Below are 7,774 nucleotides of genomic sequence, written 5' to 3' on the forward strand. Positions count from 1 at the left end.
CCAGGCAAATGCCGGGATGGTTCCTTTGAAAGGGCACGGCCGACTTCCTTCTCCATCCTTCCCTAATCCGATGAGACCGATGACCTCGCTGTTTGGTCTCTTCCCCCAAACCAACCAACCGACCAACTTCTGGTTAAATGAGTGGATATGGCTGCCTAACCTTCTACAGTGAGGAGGAAAGCACTCCTCCTCAGGCCACAAGTGGCCCATCGGGACCATCCGACCGCCGTGTCATCCTCAGTTGAGGATGGGGATAGGAGGGGCGTGTGGTCAGCACACCACTCTCCCGGTCGTTACGATGGTTTTCTTTGACCGGAGCCGCTACTATTCGGTCGAGTAGCTCCTCAACTGGCATCACGAGGCTGAGTGCTCCCCGAAAAATGGCAACAGCGCACGGCGGCCCAGATGGTTACCCATCCAGCTGCCGGCCACGTCCGACAGCGCTTAACTTCGGTGATCTGACGGGAACCGGTGTATCCACCGCGGCAAGGCCGTTGCACAGTGACGTGATGACTAGCTTGAAAATACCCCTGTTTCAAGCAGCTCGTCCCCAGTGTCTGGTCATTCAGTCTGCAAGACTGATCCTGACGCAATGAAAGTCACAAAGTCACGATAGTTAGAGGTTAACTTTGTTGATGAAACGTGATGTGCTGCTTGCTACGTGTTTGAAGACTGCCACCTGTGGGTACTCACGATAGGTCATAGCTTTGACTGATAGACGATGCAGACCTGGGAACTTTCTCTGGTGACTAGCCAAATGCACTGCTGCAAGCAACCATCTTCTGTTCGCCAGTGGACATCTGAGTGACACCTCCCAGGCTGTACATGTACCACCTACCCGGCTGTATGTTGTGTGTGCTGAGGGAGCTATGGGTTTGCACCTTCACAACAACCATCATCTGGAAAATGGTGCAGTTATAGGTCTAAGTGCGCGTACGTCTCAGAGACTACTGAGGCACACTACTCCAACTGCCACACCCCCAGCCTGCTCGCTGTCAGACTGGACCTGTCGCATGCTACGTGTGCTGTGTCTAGCGTTCTTCACTGACGCCTGAGCTAGCAGCCCAGCCAGTTTCCTGCGTGCTGGAGAAGACAATGTTCATTGTAGCGAACACGTTAATAAAATGTTATTACAGATACCTCAGCCTCGTGATGCCAATTGAGGAGCTACTCGACCGCTCGACCGAATAGTAGCGGCTTCGGTCAAGAATACCATCATAACGGGGGGAGGGGGGGGGGGGGAGAGCTGTGTGCTGACCCCACGCCCCTCCTATCCGCATCCTCCTGTGAGGATGACACGGCGGTCGGATGGTCCCGGTAGGCCGCTCGTGGTCTGAAGACGGAGTGTACCACTGTTTCACTGACTCCTATGTGTGTGAAACAAACACTCACCAGCTCGATACTGGGCCTCCGACACTTGTAACATCACCTCATCAACTGTCCAACGTCAACACCCACTAACCACCCGACGCGAAGGGTAATCCTTACACTTCATGTGTCGCTGGCAGCTAGGGTTGTCAGGGTCCTGATTTTCAGGGGATGTCCCCATTTTTAGGACTGTCACGACCCGTTCTGCGCAAGCCTCATGCGAGATACCAAACGTCCCGTCTTTCGTGCACTGCTAACGACTGGACATACAATGAGCATTCACTTCCAAACTCGTCGAGTACATGAAATTCCGAAATATGTTCGTGGACGCTTCAGTGGCAGTAACCAAGAAAGAATATCGTGCGCCAGCATGTCGCGAACAGCTCTTGAACTAATGTGTCTCGGTGCTGGCCCCAATTGCACGTTTCGGAAACAGCAGCATGGCTTCCATTATTGCATTACTATCGCCACACCGCTGCTTTCTGAATCGAGTTTCAGCTTTACCCTCTCTCGCCCACTGACTGGATACGACATCTCTTGGAGCGCCATTCAGCACTGTATTTTCATTCCAGGATGGTAACCACCCTTTGTGTTCACTCACTTGTTGGTTTCGTGCTTTTAATTGTAGTGTGAAATAAAACGAGAGAACAGGTCAGTTTTGGGTGTGTGCATAGCGCTCGTCGACTTTCTCAGTTGAATCAATTAGTGGAAATACAGCTTGTACAAGGGTCACTCCAGGAGAAATGCACAATATTTTTTTAAAAATACAGTTTTCATTCTGCATGTGTGAAAGTTTTGCAGCGTGTAGATCCATCCTTCCTGCTTGTTTTCAAACTTAGTTCAGCCTGTTCCCGTGAGTGACGCCGTCACTGCATGTCTTCAAGATGACTGCTACACTTGTTCGTCAGAAGCAACGCGCTGTCATAGAATTCCTGTGCTGTGAAAACGAGACAGTGGGAAACATCCATGAGAGGTTGAAAAAGGTGTATGGAGATGCTGCTGTCGATCGCAGTTACAGTTAGTCGGTGGGCAATCAGGTTACGTGATGAAAGCGGGCACGGCAATATTGAGGATTGTCCTCGCAGCGACAGGCCTCGTACTGCACACACTCCAGACAATGTGCAGAGAGTTAACGAATTGGTGACTACTGACAGACGCATAACAGAGAGCGAATTGTCATGCTACGTTGGGATAGGGGAAGGAAGTGTTTGCAGAATACTGAAAGTGTTGGTATTAAAAATGGTTTGTGCCAGGTGGGTTCCCAGGATGTTGACAGTGGCTCACAAAGAAACAAGAAAAACGGTATGCAGCGAACTTTTGGAACAGTACGAGAATGGTGGAGAGGAATTTCTTGGAAGAATTGTGACAGGTGATGAAACATGGCTCCATCAATTTTCACCAGAGATGGAGAGGCAATCAATGGAGTCGCATCATGCAAATTCACCCAAGAAAAAATTTCAAAACCACACCTTCTGCTGAAAAAGTTATGGCTACGGTGTTTTTCGATTATGAAGGACTCTTGCTTGTGAACATGTGCAAGTGCGACCACCATAAATTCTGATGCATAGGTGACGACACTGAAGAAACTTCAAGCTCAAATGAGTCGTGTTCGACCACATCGGCTAAAGCAGGATGTTTTGCTGTTGCACGACAATGCACGGCCACATGTCAGTCAAAAAACCATGGAAGCGATCACAAAACTCGGATGGACAACACTGAAACACCTGTCTTACAGACCTGACCTGGCTCCATGTGACTATCATCTCTTTGGGAAACTGAAAGAGTCTCTTCGTGGAACAAGGTTTGAAGATGATGACTCCTTTGTGCACGCTTCCAAACAGTGGCTCCGACAGGTTGGTCCACAATTTTACCGTGCGGGTATTCATGCGCTGGTTCCAAGATGGCGTGAGGCAGTTGAGAGGGATGGAAATTATGTGGAGAAATGAAAATATTGTCCCTAAAGGATGTATCTACACACTGTAAAACTTTCAAATATGTAGAATAAAAGATGGATTTAAAAAAAAAATAGTGTGCATTTCTTTTGGAGTGTCCCTCGTAAGTATGAGGGTTGCCCAGGAGGTAACGCACCTCATTTTTTTAGTTCGACAATTCTTTATTGAATATAATGAGAATTACAAACACGAAGGAATGGTGTTTTATCTACACAACCTCTTTTTCCATCTTCATCCCATCCTATGACCTTCCTCCAGCGCGAAGCAAGGGCGTGTATATCCTATCGGTACCAATCCTTGTCCTGGTGGCGGAGCGAGTGCTTCACTGTGTGAATCACCTCCTCGTCATCTTCAAAATGTCTTCCATGAACGGCATCCTGTAATGGCCCAAACAAGTGGAAGTCCGAGAGGGCTAACACTGTTCAACCTTATTTTGCGATGTGTTCATCAGTCCTCATACTTGTGTAGGGCCGAGCGTTATCGTGTTGCCGCAGAACATCTCCCGGGTTGCTGTGGCGCCGAAGTCGCGGGAAGCTCGTCTTGAGTTTTGTTAAAGTGTTGACATATGCTTCTGAATTTATGGTATCGCCTCTTGGCATGATATCAATGACAATCATACTTTCACAGTCCCACAACACAGTGATCATGACCTTCCAGCAGAAGCAGTTGCTTTGAATTTTTTCTTCTGTGGAGAGCGGGAATGGCACCATTCCATGGACTGTCGTTTTGTTTCGGGCTCAAAATGGTGAGCCCAAGTTTCATCACCTGTCACAATCCGCGACAACAAGGCCTTCCCCTCAGCTTCAGAAAGTTGCAACAAATCAAGACAAATGGTTTTGCTGTGCGATTTGTGATCCATCGTAAGACACCGCGGGACCCATGTTGCGCACACGTCTCAATACCCAATAGTGCGGATACTTGCATCCACACTTCCTTTGCTGGTGGACAGATGCAGCGCCAACTGCCGAGTAGTAATGCGTCTGTCCTCGCGAATGACAACGTCAGCTCGCTGCAACATGTCAGGTGTTAACAGACGTGGATGGTCTCCCCGACCGCTGCTAACCGTGGAGCTCCGCCGAACCGCCTTTTGATGATCTCACCCGCCGCGCCCATCGACTAACTGTACGTCTGTCGACAGCACATGCTCCATAGACTTTGCACAAGCGTTTGTGAATATTCCCACAGTTTTTTTTCTCTGCAGTGAGAAATTCAATGACGGCACGTTGCTTGTAACGTACTTCACCTACAGACGGCATTTTGAAACTGTCCTGTAGCTGCGCTATCTGTCGGAAGTGCTGGAAACTCGTCGCGCTCGCTCAGGAGACTTCAAATAATACATACGTAACGTTCCGTATTCGTAGCATTGTTTTCGACTGAGAAAAAAATTGCGGAGCATTACTTTTTGGGCAACACTCGTAACTCATAGAATATGTTTCTGTTTCAGAACACAGTAAATACAATCCGATAAATCTACATGCTAGTAATGTATATTAAGTAACTAACCTAAGAAGGCTAAACAATGGCCCGCCTCAGTTTTCAAAGAAACGCATCCGTGGAATTTTTTGTTGCGTGTATGTTTCTTCATATTCAACCCTTTCTTGAGCGGCTTTTTTATGATCTAACATCGGCTCTCAGTTCATTCACTCAGTGGAAATACGAGTGGTAATCGTAAATAATTTATAGACTATGTTTCTATTTCAGAACACATTAAATAAAAAAACAATTTGAATCCAGCAACATAATAGTATGGTATATTAAGCAACGATAGTAACAAACCTAAAAATCTGCCATACTTAACTTTCAAAGTTTCTTAGCAGTCTTACGAAACACAACCATACAGTTCTTCGTTGTGCGTATTTTTCTTCATATCCATCCCTTTAAGGAGCGCATATTTAGTATGAAGGACTTTTTTTAGATGAATTTACGAGTCATAGATGTTCAGGAAGACTACTGAAAAAAAAAATTTCATTTTTTGCGAAATATTTTCCGTGGCCAACCTAAAGCTGGTGTTTTTGATGAACAGCCCTCCCAGTTTGTCAACTTCGTTCATAGAATGTTATAAGTAAATATCTATCTAACAGTTGCAAATTTGCGGTTTCTTATTGTATTTTTCTGCTAGCTGACAAACCCGGCATTTTCCGTGTATTCAATTTGCCAATGTCCTATTAGAAACGAAAACAAGAAATAAACTGTGTTTGTGGTGAAGGAGCGAAAAAAATTGCATTTCCATGTGTTCTTGAAAACACCTTTGAAATTATGGAACAGTCATAAAAAGAAAGATGCATGACGTATCAGTATTCAAACTAAGAAACAAGATCCCCGACAGTTTCTGTACTCTGGGCACACTGCGCACCTACACTCCTGGAAATTGAAATAAGAACACCGTGAATTCATTGTCCCAGGAAGGGGAAACTTTATTGACACATTCCTGGGGTCAGATACATCACATGATCACACTGACAGAACCACAGGCACATAGACACAGGCAACAGAGCATGCACAATGTCGGCACTAGTACAGTGTATATCCACCTTTCGCAGCAATGCAGGCTGCTATTCTCCCATGGAGACGATCGTAGAGATGCTGGATGTAGTCCTGTGGAACGGCTTGCCATGCCAGGGTAGTTGACTTACACCTTGTAGAGCACGTTGGGTGGCACGGGATACATGCGGACGTGCATTGTCCTGTTGGAACAGCAAGTTCCCTTGCCGGTCTAGGAATGGTAGAACGATGGGTTCGATGACGGTTTGGATGTACCGTGCACTATTCAGTGTCCCCTCGACGATCACCAGTGGTGTACGGCCAGTGTAGGAGATCGCTCCCCACACCATGATGCCGGGTGTTGGCCCTGTGTGCCTCGGTCGTATGCAGTCCCGATTGCGGCGCTCACCTGCACGGTGCCAAACACGCATACGACCATCATTGGCACCAAGGCAGAAGCAACTCTCATCGCTGAAGACGACACGTCTCCATTCGTCCCTCCATTCACGCCTGTCGCGACACCACTGGAGGCGGGCTGCACGATGTTGGGGCGTGGGCGGAAGACGGCCTAACGGTGTGCGGGACCGTAGCCCAGCTTCATGGAGACGGTTGCGAATGGTCCTCGCCGATACCCCAGGAGCAACAGTGTCCCCAATTTGCTGGGAAGTGGCGGTGCGGTCCCCTACGGCACTGCGTAGGATCCTACGGTCTTGGCGTGCATCCGTGCGTCGCTGCGGTCCGGTCCCAGGTCGACGGGCACGTGCACCTTCCGCCGACCACTGGCGACAACATCGATGTACTGTGGAGACCTCACGCCCCACGTGTTGAGCAATTCGGCGGTACGTCCACCCGGCCTCCCGCATGCCCACTATACGCCCTCGCTCAAAGTCCGTCAACTGCACATACGGTTCACGTCCACGCTGTCGCGGCATGCTATCAGTGTTAAAGACTGCGATGGAGCTCCGTACGCCACGGCAAACTGGCTGACACTGACGGCGGCGGTGCACAAATGCTGCGCAGCTAGCGCCATTCGACGGCCAACACCGCGGTTCCTGGTGTGTCCGCTGTGCCGTGCGTGTGATCATTGCTTGTACAGCCCTCTCGCAGTGTCCGGAGCAAGTATGGTGGGTCTGACACACCGGTGTCAATGTGTTCTTTTTTCCATTTCGAGGAGTGTATTTGGCGTGTCTACAACGTATCTATGACAATGCCTCTTCATAGCTCCATAGACGGCTATCGTTTCTCCCTACAACCGTTTGCGTTTCGCAATTGAAAGCTGTCAAGAGCGTTGCCATGTGTCACTCGACTTTATGAATCACTGATTCACTTCAAACTTTGTGCACCTTTAGTAGGCCGTTAGAAACAACATAATGTGGAAGTAGTAAGGTGCACTACGTGTTCGGTCAGAGGGTTAGCTGCCCTCTGAAATAAAAAAAAAGCTAAATTTAAAAAAAACTGAGTGCATGGATCACTGATGAGCTTGAACGGGTGTCTTGGAACTCCCATCCTGCATGAAAAAATGCGGTGAACAAAACGAGACTAAAGAAAAGTGGTTAGCGTTCGAGCTTCTTAAGACGAACGTGTATGAGGCGACGGTTCGACTCCCACTCAAGCCTTCATTTTTGTAATGTAAATGTAAATTCCATGATATTAAAAAAATTGCACCTACACGATTCGTTCTTGTTACATCAGCAACGTCTCACCGCTGCGCAGGTTAACTGCCAAATGTGATCTGCCTCCGTGTCTGCAGCTCGAAGCGTGGAGGTGCAAAGTAGTTCCGAGTAACTTACCATATTCAAAGTATAAGAGATTGTGCATACCACGACAGGCATACATGTTAAGAAAAAGTCATGCGTTTCTTCATTTACATGTCGATAGTTGTAAATATATTTGTTCTAATAATTAAATTTAATTAAAAATACTATGTCATCAAATAAGATATTCACTAAAACATCATGCAAATACACGTGCAT

At 47.6% G+C, this 7,774-nt stretch overlaps 1 pseudogene; it reads right to left on the minus strand.

Moving 5' to 3' along the window:
* Positions 1–381: 381 nt before the first annotated feature.
* On the minus strand, positions 382–499 carry LOC124803709 (annotated as a pseudogene).
* Positions 500–7,774: the final 7,275 nt, after the last annotated feature.

Source organism: Schistocerca piceifrons, chromosome 6, assembly GCF_021461385.2.
Source record: "Schistocerca piceifrons isolate TAMUIC-IGC-003096 chromosome 6, iqSchPice1.1, whole genome shotgun sequence".
Lineage (NCBI taxonomy): Eukaryota > Metazoa > Arthropoda > Insecta > Orthoptera > Acrididae > Schistocerca > Schistocerca piceifrons.